This window comes from Globicephala melas, chromosome 10 (assembly GCF_963455315.2).
Source record: "Globicephala melas chromosome 10, mGloMel1.2, whole genome shotgun sequence".
Classification (NCBI taxonomy): domain Eukaryota; kingdom Metazoa; phylum Chordata; class Mammalia; order Artiodactyla; family Delphinidae; genus Globicephala; species Globicephala melas.
In genome coordinates, this window is record NC_083323.1 from 10,534,555 (window position 1) to 10,554,919 (window position 20,365).

Here is a 20,365-nt window from a genome sequence, read left to right on the forward strand (position 1 = left end):
CTCTCTGCATTCCTCCTGTGCGCCCCCCCTCCATAGTGACCTGTGACGTTCCCAAAGGTAGCTCCTTGCTCCCCGGTTCTCCCACAGCGCTGGGAGTACAGGGGGTGCTCGGTGGGGGCTCCCCTCAGAGGTGGAGGGGCTGCTGCTCCAGGATCAGTATGTTCCCCAGGCCTGAGTCTGTCGTGGCCTCAGCCGGGGGCCCCTGGCCACTCGGCCACACTCTCCCTGTCTCGCCTGTGGAAGAGCAGGGAGGGGCTCAGGGCCCAAATTCTGCCCCTTTTCATCCTTGATGTGTGTCCTGGGCAAGAGAATTCACTTCCGGAAGGTTCTGTTTCCTCAATGGAAAGTGAGGGTAGTGGTACCGAATTTCTAACTCTGCCGGGTTAGTTATATAAGAGAATGACAAGCGTGTAGCATTGTGTCTGGCACATAGTAGGTGTCAATTAGATGATTTCCCTCCCCCTTCCCATCTGTGTCCTTTATGCATTCCTGGTTCCCTGGAATGGGGCTTGGGCTGCGAGTCTGTGTGTGTGTCCATCCTTCCCTCTCTTTTTAGCCTCCACTTTCATCCCCTGAAATGCATAGAAACTCTTTCTTGGAGCCAGGCTGGGGGGCCCAAGGAAGCATGAGAAGGGCCTGGGAGCTGCGTACCCCACAGCTGGAGCGTGTAGAGGGGTTGGGGGCGGCAGGGCATGCTTTGTGGGTGTGTCTATGCGTGTGTGTGCACACTGGTCACCACCTCTCTCAGGGGCAAGCGGGGAGCCATTCTCAAGGGCCCAACCTCGTGGCTCAAGCCTGACTCAGTTTCCCTCCTTGGCCTGTTTCTATCTTTTCTCTTCCTCTTGGAACTTGGGGAGACACAGGCTGTGGGGTCAGCCTGCCTGCCAGCCTCCCTTCCTTGCCCTTCTCATTACCTGTGGGGGGGTCTCCTGTCTGTCTCTCCTGCAGCGTGTCAGCTCCAAATGGGTAGAGACTAGTGGGCCCTCAAAGAATACTTATTGAACAACTTTCTTTCATTTACGTGCTATGGAGGATGGGCTGATGTATTTTGTATTCAGTCCACACACACACACACACACACACACACACACACACACACACACACACAATTATAAGCACGTCTCACCCAAGGATAACTGCTATGCCCAGGACTCAGGTGGAAACCCCCAGAGATGAGCTCCTGTCCCGAGGAGACGGGAGATACCTGGACCATCTGCCAGGTGCCGGGCGTGGGGCCTGCACACAGTAGGGCTTCCTTGACAGGGGGTCCCTGTTAGCCTGTGGCCTGAGCCAGCCTTGTAAGCAGGGCTGGAGAGGTTGGGACGACTTCTGCTCTGGGCACTGTAGAGCCCCCATGATTGCACACCTGCTACGTGCCAGGCATAGGGCGAAGCACTCTCTATTATCTTGTTTAATCTTGGCTGGAGTACTGTGGAAGAGGTCCAGCCGGCCTCTGGGTAGGGGCATGCCAGGTGGAGACCATGTGAGCCGAGGTCTGGAGGTAGGAAAGCCCGGAGTGGATTTTGGGAAGGTGAGTCTGGACATGTAGTTTGGGGATCAACCACACAACAACCTAAATGACCCTGAAATCTGGACGAAGAAATCCAGCATTATCCTCTTTGCCAGAGCGTGTCAGAGGCTCTGGCTGTTTGTTAAAATGCAGATCCTCGGGCCCTGCCTGCTGAGAGTTGGATTCAGTACGTTGGATGTGGAGCCCAGGAACCTGCATTTTTAGTGCATTTTAGAAGGTGAATTCGCCCATGTTTGCTGGGTGGATAGCAGCTGAGGGGGCTGCTGCGTGTTCCCGGGGATCTCCGGACTCCTCCCACGCAGCCTGGGAGGCAGCAACCCGGTTTCCAGAGGAGCCTGAGCTCAAGGAAGTGAGGTGCCCTGCCTTGGGTGACACAGCAGCAAGACCGAGACCGACACTGACTAATACTAATAATCTTCGTGTTCACTGACTGATGTTCTAAGCTCAAGAAGTCCTTCAGTAAATCCTCAGAACGACCCTCTGCATCATCCCTGTTGCACAGAGGAGAAACGGAGGCAGGGTGTGCGGTCACAGTTCAAGGCCTCACTGCTGGGAAAGGCCTGAAGTGCGGTGGGGATGAGGTGAGGCTGGAGAGGGCCTCCCTCAGCATCTTGGACAGAGCGATGCCCTGATGCCCTACGTCTCCCTTCCTTTGGTGCGAGGGCGCGGGTGGAGCTGAGCCTGCGGCTGTGCGTGTGAGCAGAGGCCAGAGGCGGGGGTGGAGGGGGGAGCAGAGAAGCCTGGAGGAAGGCGGAGAGCCAGGAAGGCGTCCCGGAGGAGGCGGCGACGCAGAGTCCCGTAACGGTGGCCAGAGGCTGTTCATCCGGTGGGCGCTCTGGCCGCGGCAGGTCCGGGTCTGGCGGGCGGCGGGGAGCATCCGTCCCCGGTGCGCGTCCCGGGCTGGTGCACGCGGGCGCAGCCCCCCGCTGGGCACGTGCGCGGCGGCGGGGTGGGCGGGAGCTCGCATACAGCCTCCGCCCCGGGCCCCCAGCCTCCAGCCCGCGCGGCAGCGAGGCCCCGGGGGGTCCCAGACCCGCCGGCCGCCGCTCTGCTGCGCCCCCGCCCCGCGCGGCAGGCCCGGCTGGGTTTCCGCCTTACTTCCCTGTGCTTAGAATTTGCAGCCGCATCCCCTGGCGCTCGCAGCCAATTTCACGGCCTCTGGGCTCGGCGCGGTGCTCGGGATCTTAAACCGGCCCGCGCGCCTCCGGGGAAGGGGACGGAGGGGCCTACGGAAACGAGGACCAGCCGAGTCGTTGGCGAGGGGGTGTGTGGGTCAGGTGGGTGTGGACGGCGGGGGGGCGGGGCGCCGCCGTGAACTGCCCTGGGAGAGCTGGGGCGGGTGCGCAGGCGTGGCCATGTGTGTCCGGAGCCGTACCCCGCTTTGGGAGCTAGCTTGGAGCATGTATGTGTTGGCCTGTGAGTCTTTTCAGGGACCCCTGTGCCCGTGGGCATGCTTGTCTGGGTGTGTATGGTGAAAACTGTGTGTGTGTGTGTGTGTTGGGGGCCCGTCCCCAGTGAGTGGGCGCCTGTGTATTTCTGTGGGTGTGTTGACATGTGTCTGTGCAGTGTCCCCAGGCGTGTTGGCACATGTGCTGGTCTGCAAGTTGGAGCAGACACCCCTGTGTCTGGGTTCTGTGGGCAGCTGGGTACAGTGCATCTGAGTCTGTGTGCACACGTGTGTCGGAGGGAGTGTGAAATTCTGGTGTGTTGGTTGCTGTCTGGGTGTGCCCTGTGGCTGCTGGTGTGTGTGTGTGTGTGTGTGTGTGGGCATATAGTGTGCAGCCTGGGGTGCGTCCCATCCCTGCTGCCGCTGGGCTCGGGGTTAAGTGGGAGCCGGGTAGCTAGGGGGAGGGTGTCCCTCCGGACCTGGACCTGGAGCAAGCTGGCTGCTTCCTCCTCCTCTGCCTCTGGGTGTGGGTGGTGGATTGAGGTATGGCGTGATGGGGGGCGGGTTGGGGGGTGGCCGAGAGTGTGTTTCTGTTTTGTCGCTGCCCCTGGCTGCCAGCACTCGGTGGGTATACATATGTTTGTGAATGGCAATGTCGAGGGGGCCGAGGTGTGAGCCCCTGCCTGCGGGGGAGGGCCAGGAGTACCATCTGGGCTGATGGGGTGCGGGGCCAGACAGAGAGAGGGGCCTCCGCGGGAAGGGGATGAGTGTGTGTGTGTGTGCACGTGTGCGCACAGATGGAGGGCAAGTTCGGCCGAGGCACGTCAGTCTGGGAGTCTGTGTGTCTGCGCACGTGGAGGTCAGGCAGGTACAGTGCTCTAAGAGTGTGTGAGCACGTATGGCGGGTGGTGGGGCCGAGGTGTTACCCCTGGTGGCACACGGGCGGGGGGCCCCAGGGGTGGGTGCCAGTCCTTGCAAAGTTTTGAATAAGAGATGTGCTGGGGGGGAGAGGGGTGCTGGTTCCCTGCAGCAGAGGGGATGGGGCCCAGCTGTAGGAGGGAGTGGGCCGAGAGCGGGTGTTGGGGTGACCGAGAGCGGGTGTTGGGGTGACCGAGAGGAGGCCGGCGTGGCTGGAGGGGTGTGTGGGGGTGCTGGGCATCAGGTCAGCGTGAGGGTGTGTGTGGCCATCCCCACCTGGGTGTGTGTCTGTGACTGGGAGTGAGGTGTGGGGCTGGGACAGTGACTTGGGAGGACCGTCCAGGCTGAGAGGCCCAGCAGGGGCTGAAGAGCACGGATGGGATGAGGTGGGTGGGAGTGGGGGCCCTTTAGCTCCCAGAAAATCTCTCCATCTGTTGCTTGCACCTCCTGCCCAGGGGCCATGGAGGGATTGGAAGAAGCCCTGCGGCCCTGGCTCCTCCCCTCTCCTCACCCGAGAACCCTGGGGGGTAGGGTGGGGAGTCCCCAGCCTTCCTTCTGGCTCTTGAGGCCCTTCCCTTCCCTCTTTCCTGCCCCATCATCTTTCTGTCTCCATCTCTCTGCATCTCCCTCCATTCCTCCCCTCCCTCTGCCTCCCTCCTCTCTCTCACAGTGATATTCGTTTGTGGTATATTCGGTTACCATGGGAAACCTAAGAAAAAAGTGAGTGTACCCTTCAAGACTTCAGCATTTTTCCCTCCTCCCTCCCTCCTGCTGTCCCCCCCTCCCTCCCCGTTCTCCCCCTCGCCTCCTCCCCGCAGAAGGAGAGGACTTGGGTGAGGAGCTGCTGCCGCCCGAGCTGGACCAGGACCTGAGACTCCATCGCTGCCGCCGCTGCTGAGACCAGGCCAGGGACAGGGCTTCGCTGGCCGCAGGGGCTCCCTCTGCCCGCAGAGATCTGGTAAGGACAGGGTCCTTCTGACGGCGTGTGAGTGTGTGGCTGTTGTGAGCACGGCCCACGTGACCTGGCCTTGAAAACCCGTGATGTAGCCCAGCCTCTGCCTCCTGTTTGTCCCTTCCTGCCCTGCCTCACCCCTGCCCCCAGCTGCCGGCACCCCAACTCTGCTCCCCCCCCACCCGGCTTCCCTTCCACAGAGCCTCTGAGGCAGCTGGCAGAGTGGTGGGCCTTTGGGGGGCTGGAACAGGTCCACTGGGGAGGGGAGGGAGGCAGCCCCTGTTGGCTCAGAGACCCCACTTCTGCCCCTTTGCCCGGCTGAGAGCCTGAGCCTGGCCTGCCTGCACCCCAGCAGGGCAAGGGGCATCTGTGCCCCAGCTGGGGGTGGCGGGACCGGCCTCCAGGGGATGGCCTGGAAGAACATGGCCTCTTCTGTCTCGGATGGGGCCTTTCCACGTAGAGAGGGGCGGACGGAGGGGCCGGGAGTGAGCGGGGAGCAGGGGTAGTGCCGGCAGAGTCAATACCAGGCCTGATCCAGTGTCATTGAATTTGGGAGGAGGCAGGGGAGCAGTCTGACACTAGGAGGCCGCAGGCAGGCAGGCAGGCCGGCCACTGGCAGGAGCTGTCCAGGCTGGGGCTGGTGGCTGCCCTGGAGAGGAGAGGCCGAGGCTGTCGCTGTCACTGTGGCTGTGTTGGTGGTGGCCACGTGGAGGGAGCTGTTGTCCAGGCGGGGCGCTGAGTGACGGTGGTTGCCGTTGCCCTGGCGAGGGAGCCGCCTCTGTGGCATTGTGGTCTCCATGGAGAGAGGAGGAAACAGGGAGGAGGCTGGCTGTCTGGGCTTGCTGTTGGTGGTTGCTAAGGAGAGGGAGATGCCGTTTCTAAGATGTGGTGGTCCCCATGTGGAGGGGCCGTGGCTGCCAAGGTGTTGGGGTTCCCTGGGGAAGGGCTGGTGATGGGTGCTCCATGGAGGATGGGGTGGGGGGGTGACGGGGGAGGGGCTACTGCTGTGGACTTGGTATTGCTGGCACAGGCTGAAGCAGGGTTCTTTGGTGGGGGCAGTGAGGCACACTGGGTGGGTCTGAGCTGTGCTCCCCACTTACGTTGCGCATCCTGCCCTGTCCAGGCCAGACTGCGGCCCCTGCTGCACCACTGGCATCCCTCCTCCCATGGCCTTCTGTTGCCTGTCCTTCCCTCCCACTTCGTGGCCAAGCTCTCCTGCCTCTGTTCCTTGAGCCCTCTCCCTCCTCGGGGACTTGGAGCATACTAGCCCCCCATCTGGACGCATGTTCCCTCCTTGTCCCCAAATGACTTTGTCCCCATCCTTCATGTTTGCTGAGCTCTGGGAAGCCTGGCATTGATGCCTGCCTTTGAGGTATCAGGTAGGGGAAGTGACTTGCCCAAGGTCACACAGCATACATGTGCTAGGCCTGGGATTTGACCCTGGGTGCCTGCCTCCCCAAATATTCAACTCATCAGGCCTAACTCCTCCACTAGGACTCCGGCCCCCCCATCCTGCCTCCCGCCGTTCAGAGTTGTCTCTCTTCCCTCAGTCCCCATGTATTCATTTCATTTTGGTAACAGTAGGAGGCAGCGTGGAAGAGCACAGAGTTCCGGGTTTGAATCCTGGCTCTGTCACTTACAGCTGTATGACTCTGTGCCTCAGTTTCCCCTTCTGTAAAATGGAGATGATGCACATGCCTCTCGAGGTTGCTGTCACTTGGGATAATGTCTGGATGCTCTGGTTCCTGGCACCTAGTAGACTCTCAGTAAGTGGTAACCACCACCATCATCGTTACTTTCTTTAAAAAATGATTTTCTGACATGTCTGGGGTGGACAAGGTGCCTTCTCACCAGAGATCTGCCTCATTTTTCCTTTCCTGTGTTCACTGAGCAGCGGAGGTATTGACCTGACATCAAGGAAGCAGGAGGCGGGGCTTGGAGAGGAGGAGGGTCATGCAGCACCTTGGTCGTGGAGCCAGGACGGAACCAGGTGTGGCTGGCTCCCTGTCCGGTGCTCCCTGCCTGCTAGCTCCAGGGGCCTGGGTGTGCACTTTAATCATGTGGGCCTTGTCCCCCGAGCTGTGCCTGAGCCCCCAGCCTCCTGGCTTCCTCCCAAGGGCCCAGTGTTCTGCCAGCTCAGCCAGCCCTGGCTGGTGGTACCCTGGGAGTATCAGGGGAAGTCTGTCCTGTCAACCTTGGCACCACCAGGGGACAAGCCAGGCAAGGGACTGAAAAGGATATCCAAAGAGGACTTTTTAGGGGTTTGCGGAGTGACAAGCAGGATGTCTTTTGAGTGACAGAGATCTGAGTTCAGATCCTGCCTCCACCACTGTCTAGGTGGATGGCCCTAGCCACGTTTCTCTACTTTTCTGGACCTCAGTTTCTTTTTTTTTAATAATTAAAAATATATATATATATATATATATTTAATTGTATACTTTTTGGCTGCATTGGGTCTTAGCTGAGGCACCCAAGATTTTTGGGTGCAGCATGTGAGCTCTTCGTTGCAGTGTGCAGGCTTCTCTCTAGTTGTGGCATGCAGGGTCATTAGTTGCGGTGCGAGGGCTCTCTAATTGTGGCACACAGACTTAGTTGCCCCGCAGCATGTGGGATGTTAGTCCCCTGACCAGGGATCAAACCGGTGTCCCCTGCATTGCAAGACGGATTCTTAACCACTGGACCACCAGGGAAGTCCCTGGACCTCAGTTTCTTCATCTGTATAATGGGTATGATAATCCTTACCTCACCTTGCCAATGTGAGGCAGGGGAATGAAGTTAAAGCACTGGGCCTGGTGCCTGGGGAGGTGTTTCCTGCAGCGGCAGCTGCTCTCTCTAACCTGTCAGCCTTCTCACCTTTCTGGCTGACTTGGGTAAGAGGAGATAGAGAGCAGTCCTGGGTGGTCCCAAATGGCAGAAGTGGGACCAACCAGGCATAGACCTCAGTTCATCACAAGAGACTTTCTAACAGAGCTGTCTTGGGATAGAGAGAAGGAGGTTCTGAGCACTCTAAGTACAGTGAGACCACAGAAGGCTGGCAGGAGCACAGAGTTTGGGATTACAAGACCCAGGTTCACATCCTAATGTTGCCCTTTATGGGCTGTGGGATCTTGGGAGCCTCAGTTTCCCCACCTGCAAAATTGGAGGAATAATAATGGAACAAGGGTTACTTTGTTTTTTAAATTTTATATATATATATATATATATATTTTTTTAAGTTAGATTTTAATTTTAGTTTAAAATTTTTAAAAAATTAACTAATTTATTTTTGGCTGCATTGGGTCTTCGTTGCTGTGCGCAGGCTTTCTCTAGTTATGGCGAGCGGGCATACTCTTTGTTGTGGTGCGCGGGCTTCTCATTGCGGTGGCTTCTCTTGTTGCAGAGCGTGGGCTTTAGGTGCGCGGGCTTCAGTAGTTATGGCTTGCGGGCTCTAGAGCGCAGGCTTAGTAGTTGTGGCTCATGGGCTTAGCTGCTCCATGGCATGTGGGATCTTCCCGGACCAGGGCTCAAACTCGTGTCCCCTGCATTGGCAAGCGGATTCTCAACCACTGCGCCACCAGGGAAGTCCCAAGAACAAGGGGTACTTTAAATGAATTCATGTAAGTGGAAGAGACCTAGGATTCCCTTGAATCCTCACAGCATCTCATTTTCCAGAAGAGGAAAGAAAGCAAGATGCAAGGAGCTTAAGGGGCTTGTAGCAGTAATACCAGTACCTGCTGTTTACTGATTTTCTGCTACGGGCCAGGCATTTTCCCACATGCTCCAGGTGTCATTGAATTCCCCAGCCTTTGCACTTGCTGTTCCTTCTACAGGAGTGGCCGTTCCTTCTGTGCCTGTTGATGCTCCACAGGCTTGTGGCGTGCGTGGCTGTCTCCTGTTCTGTCTCACTGTCACCTCCTCAGGGAGGCCCTCCCTGACCACACTGTTCATTGCTCTCGTTCTTCCCTCTCTCTTTGTTTCCTTCTAGCCCCTACCACAACCTATGCTATTTTGTTTATTTGCTCGTTTATTATCCACCCTCCTACCGTGAGAGCTTAGAGTATCAGCTCTGTGAAGGCAGGAGCTTTTTCCGTCTTGTTCCCTGCTCCATCCTAAGGGCCTTGAATGGGGTCTGGCACATAGTAAATGCTCAGTAGATATGTGGTGAAGGCGTGGGCTAACCCTGCCAGCTACCCTGGGAAGTCATCTCATCATTCCCATTTTACACATATGGAAAGTGGCTCTAGGGAAGCTTGGTAAACTGCCTGTGAACACGCAGCTGGAAGTAGGTGGCAGACCTGGCATTTGACCCCAGATTGGGCTGGTTACGGGTCAAGTGCTTTTCCTGCTGCGCTACACCGCCTTGGGGAGCTTTGCATTTTAGGTTAGAGAGTTTAGACTTTACTCTGAACACAGAGGCAGAATCACAGAAAGGCTTTTAAGTAGGGAAGACTCCTGCCTGAAGGAAAACCTTATGTTAGCAGCCAGAATTGTCAAAAGAAATGAGTTCAGCTGCTCACTACCTGTGTGGCCTTAGGCAAATTACTTAACGACTCTGTGTCTCAGTTTACATGTCTATAAAATGGGGATACTATCTTGAATCAGTTCAGCTGCTCACTACCTGTGTGGCCTTAGGCAAATTACTTAACCACTCTGTGTCTCAGTTTACATGTCTTTAAAATGGGGATACTATCTTGAATCAGTTCAGCTGCTCACTACCTGTGTGGCCTTAGGCAAATTACTTAACCACTCTGTGTCTCAGTTTACTTGTCTATAAAATGGGGATACTATCTTGGCTGATCTGGGCTGGCTTCTGGGAGGCAGTGGGCTTTGACCTTTGATTTGCAGCCTTGGCTTCAAGTCCCCCTCCCCAGGGTGGAAAGAACAGCATCTGCTGAATCACCCTGGTCCCGGGGGGCCTCACTGCCGGCCCTGAGGGATTTGAGATTTTGACTTCTGAATGGGGGACATTTTAAGTGCTTGGAACAGGCCATTTTCTGCCCTAGCAGCCTGGGCTCTCTTATCCTACCCCAGCCCCACCTCCCTTAAAGAAAGAGAGAAGATCAGAGAGGAGAGAGAAGGTTTTAATTGAGCACCTACTACGCACCAGAGCCATTCTTATTTGTATCCCCTTTCACAGTCACAGCAGCCCCTGCAGAGTATATTCGTTATGCCCATTTTACAAATGACCAGACTCAGGCTTGGGGAAATTCTCCATGGGGCACAGAGCAGGGACTTGAACCTAGGCTCGGAGGCTCCTGTCTGCTCTGTCTCATAAGAGGGGAGAGAGTGATGGAGGTGCCCGGGATGGGTCTGCTCTGGGGTTACCCAGGGAGTGAACTATTGGTCTCAGCCCCACCAGGATGGCGCTTAGAGTGGCCCCGATTTCAGAGGCTGGACCTTGAGGGGTTGCGGATGGGCAGACCGCTCCCACCAGCCTGGCTCCCCCCACCCCAACTGCTGGCAGCCTCACTAGCCCCTGGAATAGATCTGGCCTTGTGTGCGGTTATCCCAGTGTCTCAGTCAAGACCCCATTTGTTTGGGGAGGAGAAAGGGGGGTTTGTGGTGCCCAACAGAGGTGGGATTCATGGACAGGGCCGGGGCGGGGGTAGCCTGCCTGGTACGGGCCAGGCCTGGAGGAGGGCCAGGAGGGAGTGAGAGGAGGGGGCTGGGGCGTGGCCTGGGGTCCTGCCTGGGGCAGAGTCTTGGGCGGGGGGGCTGTGTGGATGGAGGTGCAGGAGGAGCGGGGTGGGAGTCCCACTCTCATGACTCCTGGTCTGAAGGAAGGAGAGCATGTCGCTCTGTCCTGAGGGAGCCCCAGGTGTTAGGGGAGGTGGGGAGAGACCGAGCCATCAGGATCCTTGTTTGAGGGAGACACAGCCTGACTCCAGGGAGTGCCCCGTCTGAGGGGAGATAGAGCCTCGACTCCCAGGAGCCCCAGTCTGAGGGCGGAGGCACTGTGGGTGTCCTGGACTCCATCTGCTTTCTGAGTGCAGGAGGAGGGGATGGTCCCACTGAGTGGAGTCTCCCTGAGTTCTGGGAAGCCTTCCTGGAAGAGGCAGTCCCTGAGGACTGGGAAGGGGTTGGATTCAAGGCAGCACCTACAGGAGGGCCCGTTCTGTGGTTGGAAGGAAGGCCCGGTGGGTTAGATCCTGATTCTGAGTGGTCATGTGCACCTGAATCTCAGTTTGCTCATCTGTGAAATGGGGACACTGCTGGGCACCTGGAGGGGATGGGATGAGATAGGCTTGGAGGGAGGAGTACCTGTAGACAGTAGGCCCACAGGGCTGTTGGGGGCTGCATGGTTAGTAAGGCCTGAGGAGTTCCAGAAGCTGACGAAGGCCCATGCCCCCACCCCCTGCCTCCACCTGGGGTCACAGCTCAACTAACCCAGCTTCAATCTTTACCAGCATAGGAGGGAGGGCAGACTCTGGACTGAGCTGTGAGGTGGACACAAGGGCTCCTTCTTGCCTCCAACTTGCTGTGTGACCCTGCCAAGTCCCTCACTCTCTCTGGTCCTCAGGGGTGCAGTTGGGGCCTGCCAAGGACCCCGAGCATCCTAGCAAGAGACAGACTACACAGAGGGGTCAGCAAAGCAGAACAGGTACCCCAGACGATGGTGGCTCAGGGGCCCTGGAGCTAGGCAGGGCCTGGGGGAGCAAGGCCTTTCCTGCCTCTGCCAGACACTCTGGGGTGCTGGGGTGGGAACAGTGGGTCAGAGCAGAGAAACTCCTGGGGCTGTAAAAGGGGGTGACACAGTGGTCAAGCATGTGGGCCCAGGCCTGGGGTCAGCTCCTGATTCTGCCCATAACAAGTGCCTCAGTATCCTCATCTGTAGAATGGGAGTAAAAATAGTACCCACCTCATAAGGTGGAAACTATAAAGTACTTGGCACTGCACCTGGCATACAGTGAGTGCTCAATAAACGCTGACTCTGCTTCTGGTGGTGGGAGCAGGCAGGCAGGGCTTCACGGCCTTTCCAGCCACCACCTTTTAGGCTGTTGAGGACAGGCTGTGGCTTACGGAATCCCAAAGCCTGGGGTGCTGGGCCAGGAAATGTGGGGCTGTCTGCCACTGTGGCTCTTCCCACTCTCCCCAGTGCCTGCTGAACAAGATGCTGTGGAAAGAGCCAATGAATTTCGGAGTAGGCAGCGTGGGTTCCATCCCAGCTCATTCATCCCCTTGCTGCCTGGCTCTGAGCAAATCATTTTCTGAACCTCCGTGTCTTCATCTATGAAATGGGATCAAGGGCCTTCATGAGGATTAAGTGAGAGGATACAGGAAGGCAGGACCCATCTGCTCCTTCTGTACGGATGCGTGTTTGTACCTACTGTCTCCTGTAACTGCTCTGCTCTTCCCCTCTCTGATTTGGTGCTGAGGTTGCTGGCAGGGAAGGGGCTTTGGAGACGGAGTTCCCAGCCTGGTTGAGATGGCAGCTGACCCAGAAGCTCTGTCCTGGATTCCGGAGGGAGCTTGGGGTGGGGGCTGTCCTCGGGGACCATCTGGGCCTCCAGGGCAGCTGCAGATGCTGAGGGACCTGGGGAGGGTTGGGAGCTGGGCTTTTTTTAAAACAATTAATTAATTTATTTAATTTTATTTTTGGCTGCATTGGGTCTTTGTTGCTGCACGCGGGCTTTCTCTAGCTGCAGCGGGCGGGGGCTCCTCTTAGTTGCGGTGTGTGGGCTTCTCATTGCGGTGGCTTCTCTTGTTGCGGAGCATGGGCTCTAGGTGCGCAGGCTCAGTAGTTGTGGCATGTGGGCTCAGTCGTTGTGGCACGTGGGCTCAGTAGTTGTGGCTCGCGGGCTGTAGAGCACAGGCTCAGTGGTTGTGGGCTCTAGAGCACAGGCTCAGTAGTTGTGGCACATGGGCTTAGTTGCTCCGCGGCATGTGGGATCTTCCCAGACCAGGGATCGAACCGGTGTCCCCTGTGTTGGCAGGCAGATTCTTAACTACTGTGCCACCAGGGAAGTCCGGGAGCTGGGCTTTGATGGGGGATCAGGACCCCAGAGCACTGGAGAGTCCCAGCCAGCAGGGTCTGTGCTCACGGGCATGCTGATGCCCAGAGAGGTCCTGGCCCGGGGTTACCCTGCCCCGACTGGCTGGGCTGAAAGTGGAATGTGTTCTGGCGGCTTCTAGCTTAGGCACTCACTTTCCGTGGCCCCTGGGCCAGGATGAAGTGGCTGTGTCTGGACAGGGTCACCCAGGGCCTGGGCTCAGCTTTCTTAGCTCTGCGTCTGTCTCTCTCTCTGTCTCCTTCTGCCCACCCTCTGGCCTGTGCCCGCCCTGCAAACAGCCTGGCCCTGTCTGTTTATGGCAGCCTTCGTGTCCCTCCCTCAGCCACCTGAGGGAGGTGGAGGGACCAAAGCCGGGTGTGCGTGGGTGTGAGCACATGTGCCCCGGGTGGTTTTGTGTGTTTGTTGTGTGTTGGAGGGTGTGCACCCCCTTTCTAACTAGGGGCCTGACACATGCTCTCTGTGTGTAAAATAAGAGAGGGGTAGGCTGCTGCCCCTTCCCTGTCACTGGGGGCCCTTCCCCATGTTTCTGGGCACCGGCGGATACCTGTACGGCATGTTTTCTTCCCCATGGGATTTGCTGCGCGGCCTCTACCCGGGAGGCCCTGACTCCGCTCTCCAGGCACCTCCCCTCAGGGCACAACGGGGCCCATCCTCATCCACCTCGGCCTGGGGTCTCCTCGCATGGCTGTGTCTGTGTTGTGGACGGCTGGGTTGGTCACAGTTTTTCCACTTTCACCAGTAGTGCACGACTTCAAATCCTCACCCCTCTGACCCACATGGGCCGCCCTGTGACAGGGGTGGGCTTGTTTGTGGGCGTCTGCTGCCGGGGCTGAGTGTGGACGTCTGGGCTCCCCTTGCAGCTCTGGGCTGAGGGTTTTGGGTGGGACCCCCATTCTGGATGGGATTCCTGCCTGTGGGACTCCCTGGGGCCTGGGGAGGGGTGAGGTGTGGGGGGCCTGGGCCGGGAAGCCCCTGGCTGCCCCTGGAGCAGGATGCCGGGGGGCCCCACTGCCCCGTGCCATCCCCACTCTCTGGGTCCCAGGACCAGTGGGCCTTGGGCCATCGGTGCCAGGGGGAGCTGCTTCACCACCTGGCTGCCCAGGGCCCCTGAATGGCACAAGAGTGCCTGATGCCTTCTGGAGCTGGGGGTGGGGGAGGGCGGGTGAGTGACAACCACAGAAGGAGGAGGTGCAGGAGTCTGGGGCAGGGTCCGGAGGCCTGGCCCCCAGCCTGCACTCTCACCCGCTGGGGCCTGAGTCTGGTCAGTCCCGGGACTTCTTCGTTCTCTCGCTTGAGTTGGAGGCACCTCGCTGCTGTCGGGAGAGACCTGGGCTCGGGGTCTGAGTGTCAGCTCTACCCTTAACCCTCTGTGGGACCCGGTTCTCAGGCGGCCTGTAGAACCTAAGGGAGTCATTTATTCTTTCTATTTAACAACATCTGTATAACACTTACCAAGTGCCAGGCACTGTTCTAAGAACTTTACAGAAATTAAATCCTCACAAAATATCATTATCCCCATTTTACAGATTGGGAAACCAAGGTGCTGAGAGGTTAAGGATCCTGCCCACAGCCACACAGCGGGCCAGTGATGTGATCGGGATTTGAACCAGGGCCGTCTGGCTCCCTGGGCTGTCCCAGCCACCTTGCTGTGTTGCAGGCCCGTGGTAGTCTGTGGAGGGTGGTGCTTGGGCCGGGCCTGGGCCAGCCTGGTTCCTTGGTCTGAGCCTTGACGGTGGGCCAGGAAGGTGGTCTTGGCACACAGTAGGCGTGGCAGCTTGGGATCAGGCCAGATTTGAGTCCCTAGCTTGTCACTTACTAAGTCACTTGACCTAGCTGAGCCTCAGTCTCCCCATGTGTAAAACAAGGTAACAGTACCTGCCTGGCAGGACTGTTGTGAGAATTTGGTGCGATGTGGTGTGCGGGGCACTCAGCATGTGGTGGGCAGCTGTGATGGCCCCATGGCAGGGTGAGAGGGAGGCAGTTTAAGGGGTGCCCCGTGCCAGCAGAGGGCAGTGTGTGCCCCTGGGAGCCTGTGATGGACTCCCTGTCCATCTGGTGCGTCCGCTGTGCAGCCGGGCTCGAGGCTGGGACACACACAGACACACGCACAGTGGAGAAGCAGCTGAGCAGCCTTGCGTGTGAGGGCTGGGACGAACCCTGGATACCGTCTCACCCTGCTCCCTCGTTGTTGCAAGTGGGAAACTGAGGCCCGGAGTGGGGAAGAGATTTGTACTGGGACCCACAGTGAGTTCAGATTGTCTGAAATTTCATTGGTGGGCGGGGCCTTTTCCAAGAAATGCAGCAACAGCCCTGCCTACAGCGGCCCTGTCCCGGCCACACTGGCCCACATTCTGCAGGGTCCGTGCCCTGCCGGGCATTTTTGCTGGTCTGTTGACCAGCTTACGTGCGACTTCCTGGCTTGTTTCCTGGCTCGTCCACCACCGTGGAAGCCGTGAGGACTGGGACCTTGTCTGTCCGTTCACAGCTCAACCTGTGTCCCCAGCACAGAGCCTGGTGCGTATACAGTAGGTGCTCAGTAAGCATTGGTTGAGGAATAAGCGACCTTAGGAAACATCCCCTCTGCCTCTGTCGTGGGAAAGTCTGAATTTCAGACGGGTAGAGCTGCCCAGGGCCGAGCCGGGCACTGAAGCCAGGCCTCCTGGCTCCCAGCCCTGAGCCCTCTGTGCGTTTGTGAACATATGTAACACACAGAGACACCCGCGCACACACACACAAATGCACACACTCTACGCCATGATTCAGAAGCTTCACGCTGATCATTGCTCAATTTTCTAGCTTCAAAGTGTCCATCTGTCCATCTCTCTGCCAAGGCCGTGGGCTGGACACCTACGGAGGCACCTGCTCTGGGGCCTCCCCCACAGCCTGAGGCTGCCCCCAGGAAGGGGCAGGGGTCCTGGTAGGGGAACCTGGGAGGGTGCAGCCTGCCCAAGTGAATCCCCCCGCCCCAGGTGCATTCCCTGCTCTATGCCCAGTGGATTCTCTGTGTCCCCTTCTTCTGGCCACGTCCACCTAGTCCCACCTTGACAGCCCACCTGCCCAAGCCTGATCCCTGCCCCCATCACTGGGCTGTCTGAGGCTTTGGGGGAAGGGGTGTCATTCCTGGGGACCAGGAGGATGGTAATTAGTATGAGGCAGGCTGGTTAGCTCAGAAGTTAAGTCTTTGTTTTCCTCACTCCCCAGTTTCTCTAATTGAGCAGATGTAGAGTGGGGGAGGGGGAGGGGCTGCTGGGTTGGTCCCAGGGCTGGGTGGGGGCACGCATGGCTGTGTGCTCGCTGCAGGGGGTGGCAGGGTGGGGGGCACCCAGGTGGGGGGCGGCCTGGTGGAGGAATGCCAGGGCAGGAGCGCCCACGGGCAGGTCCCCAGGCTGCAGCCCTCTGGGGGTGTGGTTGCATGGCTCTGGGAGGGCATCACACCTGGGACGCCACTGTGAGTGCTCGTCTGCGTTCGTTCATTCCTTCCGGTCTTCGCATCCAATCGCGAATCATAACTGCTGTGATTTATTGAGCACGTGCTCTGTGCATTCCCTGGGCTGGATGCCGTTCGCGTATTACCTCGCTCAGTCCTCAGACGATGGTGCAGGTATGGGACCCTCATTTCTTAGGGGAGGAATCTAAGGCTCAGAGAGGCTAGGTGACTAATCTAAGGTCGGAGTGGCCAGGGCAGGGTTCAGACCCCGGCTGTCTCCCGTGGCCCTGCCCTGGGCTTAGGGAGCCATTGGGGCTGGGAGAAAGGGGAACCTGTGACCAGGTGGTGGCCAGGCCAGGCCCTGGACACTAGGGTTGTTAGGCCTTGTCCTTCTCGTCGGTTGCATGGGGATCAGTCCATCCACCTTCTCAGGCCGTTGGGAGGAGGAGTAACAACAACTGTGATAATGGCAACGGTGATGATTGGTTGAGTGCTTGCTGTGTGCCAGGCAGGTGACAGATGCTCTACATGTTTTCATATTTCATCCTCGCAGCAATCCCGGGAGCTCTGGGTAGACACCCTTATTACCCCATTTCACATTCACAGAAGCCAAGGATCTGGGAGGTAAGGAGCCTGCCCCAGTCCCGGTTCGTAAGTCGGGGACCCAAGATTTAGCCGGGAGCCGTCTGACTCCAGGCCCTTCCTCCTTGACTGCCACTCCATGTGGTGTATAACCCCTGTGAGGTGCCTGCCACATGGCAGGTGCTCAACAAAGGTTAGTGGCCTGCACCCTTCCTGCAAGGGCTGGTTCCTGGAGATCCTGTGTCTCTGGGGCTTAGCTGAGTGGTCCAGGGAGGACAGCCCTCCTCATAATATCCTGTGGGGTAGGTATTACTTTTATTTCCATTTTACAGGTGGGGAAGTTGAGGCTCAGAGAGGTGAAATGACTTACCCAGGATCTCACAGCTGGTGAGGTGAAGGGGCCGGGATTTGAACCCAGGTGGTCTGGGTCCAAGTGCAGCCGTGCGGCAGGCTCCTGGGCACAAGCGTCTGCTCCCAGCTGTGTCCGTCCCTCAGGGGTGATCCTCCTGGCCTGATCCTCCACTTCCCTGGCTCCTCTTATCAGCCGTGTGCGGGGATGCCTAAGTTTCCATCCTCCACTGTGCCCTGCCTCTGGCTGTTGGGCATTGGGTGTGGCCACCTGATGACTGGACATGTCTTTCGGGGTGTCCCTCTGGCCCTGAAATCTCAACTTGTCCAACGCAGGACTCTGCCTCTCTCCTCCTGCATATCAGCCCATTTGCTCCTTCTCTGAGGCTCCCCGTTCCAGGGTGGGCACTACCGTCATTCGGCCACCCATCTGGACCTGGAAGTCATCCCCGAACTCCACCCCTGGTCTCCCATCTTCATCCTGTAGGTCACCAAGTCCTGTTCTTGTCCCATCACCTGTCCACTCCGCTGCCCTCACCTGCATTGAGTCACCATCGAGAGCCTGGAGCATTGCAGCAGCCTCCTCAAAGGCCAGCTCTCCCCGCCTCCAATTCATTCCGCACCCTTCTGTTGTCCTGGGCTCCCTAGCATGTCACTGCTTCCTGTTGTCCTGGGGCTGAAATCCAGGAGATTGGGTTATTTATGATACAGGTGATTCTGGCTTTTTAAGTGAGGAGGCCATAGAATTGCAGCGTTGTATAGTTATGGTACTCGATTGGTAATTGTACCAGTCAGAATCAGCCTGGATTCTGGGACCTGTTGGACTCGGCCCAGCCATGGGGCTCCTGCCTCTGGGCTCCCTCTCCCTGTCCCTCTCACATACCATTATCCCGTCTCCTGGCCTCGTTCCAGTTTCTCAAAAGTGCTGTCTTCTGGGTGCTGCGTAGGCAGTTTGATCACCAGGATCACCCTCAGCAAAACGTTCCTTGACCCCAGGATAGATGAGACCGCTCAGGTGCCTCTGCACTGGGGACGGCCTTCTAATTCTCCTAAGAACCCTTGGAGGGGAGCAGTGCTGCTCATTTTGCAGATGGGGAAGCTGAGACTCAAAAAGCTAAGCTGGCATCTGAACCCAAGTCGCTCGCCATGGAGCCCGTGTTCTCCCCCGTCTGTACGCGTGTGTGTGCACGTGTGCGCACACTGCGGGCTCTGTTGTCTGCTGTCTGAGCCAGGCGGTGTTTGGGCTGGGATGAGCCGCTGCCACCTTGGGAGAGGAGGTCCGAGGTTGCCTCTGGATGCCGGAGCCCGTCTCTTCCTGTAGGGGGTGGAGATGCTACATGTGAACGTTGTGTGTGGGGGGGTGTCAGTCCCTCGCTAGCCCCCGAGATCACAGCCTCCCCGGCTCCTCCAGCTTCTCTCCCCTTCCTTCAAAACAAACACCCGCGAGCCCAAACCACCCATCCAGCCAAGGCACAGATAGAGCCAGAGTTGGAATTAATTAATCCTGTTGCCCGGGCAACTGGGATCCAATCTTCTCCGTCCAGCCCGCCCCCGCCTGCCAGGCCCCGCCCCTGCCTGCCAGGCCCCGCCCTGCCTCTCTTGGCCCCACCCCTCAAGGCTTTGGCCCCACCCTCTCCCCCACCGGCAGCTGGTGGTGCCCTGGTGTCCTGGGAGACTCTTCCAAAGTCGAGGACGGAGAGGGTAGGGATATCTAAGAACTGGGTTCAAGAACCCACTCAGCCACTCTTGGGAGCTTGGGAGCGTGGGAGCGTGGGCAAGGCCCTGAACCACTGGGAACCACGCTATGACTCTACTTACCTGGGGAGGGGCACCACCGGGGGATTTGAGAGATGTGTGAGAGAGGAAGAATGAAAGTGGCCTGAACTGGCGATACCATTGAGACCAGCAGTGGGTGTGCAGGGCTGCAGGAGCAGGTGTCCAGTGACAGGAACTGTTACAGCTGCAGTTGACGGCAGTAATGGGGCCGCCTCCCCTGGCCACAGGTTCTGACTCAGTTCCCCCTCCTCCATCTCGACCTTCCTTTCATCCTCTGAGCCTGCACCCCTCTGGCTGGACACCAGCAACCAGGGTCGTGTTCTCCATCCTTGGCTGTTGGTCTGTCCACCAGTCCACCCCACTCTGTCTCTTCCTGGGTGACCCTGAGCAAGTTACTTAGCGTCTCTGTGCTTCCAATTCCTTGTCTGACAAATGGGCCTAGGAGCCCGCACCTAGGGAGCCGTGGAAAGCCCCCTGCGTGGTGTTTAGTCTGTGCTAACCACCCGGTTGCTTCTGTGCCGCTGCTGGCCGCAGGCCAGGGGGTGCCCTGTGAGAGGGGCTGTGGGGAGCACAGGGGACAGTAGTCCCACCTTCCTCTCGGGGAAGTCGAGGGTCGTGACCATGGCCACACTGTTGGGTCGTTGAGGCTCCCAGCCCTACCACTCTTCTCTCTAGGACCAGCTCACCGTGTCAGGCGCAGCCGTATGGCATTGCAGATGGGGAAATCAAGGCCGGCGTGGGGTGGGGGTGGGGGTGGCAGTTGTAGCTGGTGCTTCAGGGGCTGACCTTTCTAGCGTGGCCCTGTTTTCTGGATCTTGCTGGCTGGTGCTGGCTGGAGGGTAGCACAAGCCAGGTCTTTGAAAGCCGGAGCTTGAGTCTCCCTCTGTTGTAACCGTAGGGAATGTGCTTCTCTTGCTTGGGCCTCAGTTTTCTCTTCTGTGAAATGGGAGATCATGGGGGTGTAGCTGGTGGTAACTCTGACTGAAGCAGGTTGGAGTCATGGCTTTTTAGGCTTTGTGCTAGCAGAAGGGGGCCAGTGTGGGCAGACGAGGTGCAGTGTCTGGCCAGGGCCATTCCTGGCGGTGCTGTCAAGGTGGAGGATATAGAGGGAACCTGAGAGGAAGATGCCAGCTCTCACCCCCAGCCCCCATCTTTTGGAGTCCCCCGTTCTGGACTCTGCCGAGCTTGGCAAACTCAGCGGTGAGCTGGGATGAGGCCCAGGGCAGGCCCTGGCTCCTGCTCGGCCTCCCACCTGGTCCTAAGCCTGTGGAGGCTGAGTGCTGGGCCTCCCATCATCTGTCTAATAGGCCATTTGCTCCTCTGTGTGCCAGGGAGGTGTCTCTCAAGCTGGCATGGTGGGGCAGGGCCTCTGGAGAGAAAATGGCCAGGACTGGTGATGGACCTCTCCTTGGCTCCACAGCCCCTTCCTCAGGCACTGTGGGTAACTTGCTGC

The 20,365-nt window shown here is 58.2% G+C and overlaps 1 protein-coding gene across 12 annotated transcripts in view; it reads left to right on the top strand.

The window, feature by feature from the left end:
- Positions 1 to 20,365, top strand: part of ELFN2 (extracellular leucine rich repeat and fibronectin type III domain containing 2) — a 57,443-nt gene that overhangs the window by 4,646 nt on the left and 32,432 nt on the right. For 6 of the 12 annotated variants that reach the window (XM_060305642.1, XM_070046404.1, XM_060305640.1 and 3 more), the window contains exon 2: positions 4,655 to 4,794. The gene's annotated coding sequence lies outside the window, so the exon portion shown is untranslated. The other 6 variants (XM_060305641.1, XM_060305645.1, XM_060305647.1 and 3 more) reach the window with 6 other exon arrangements.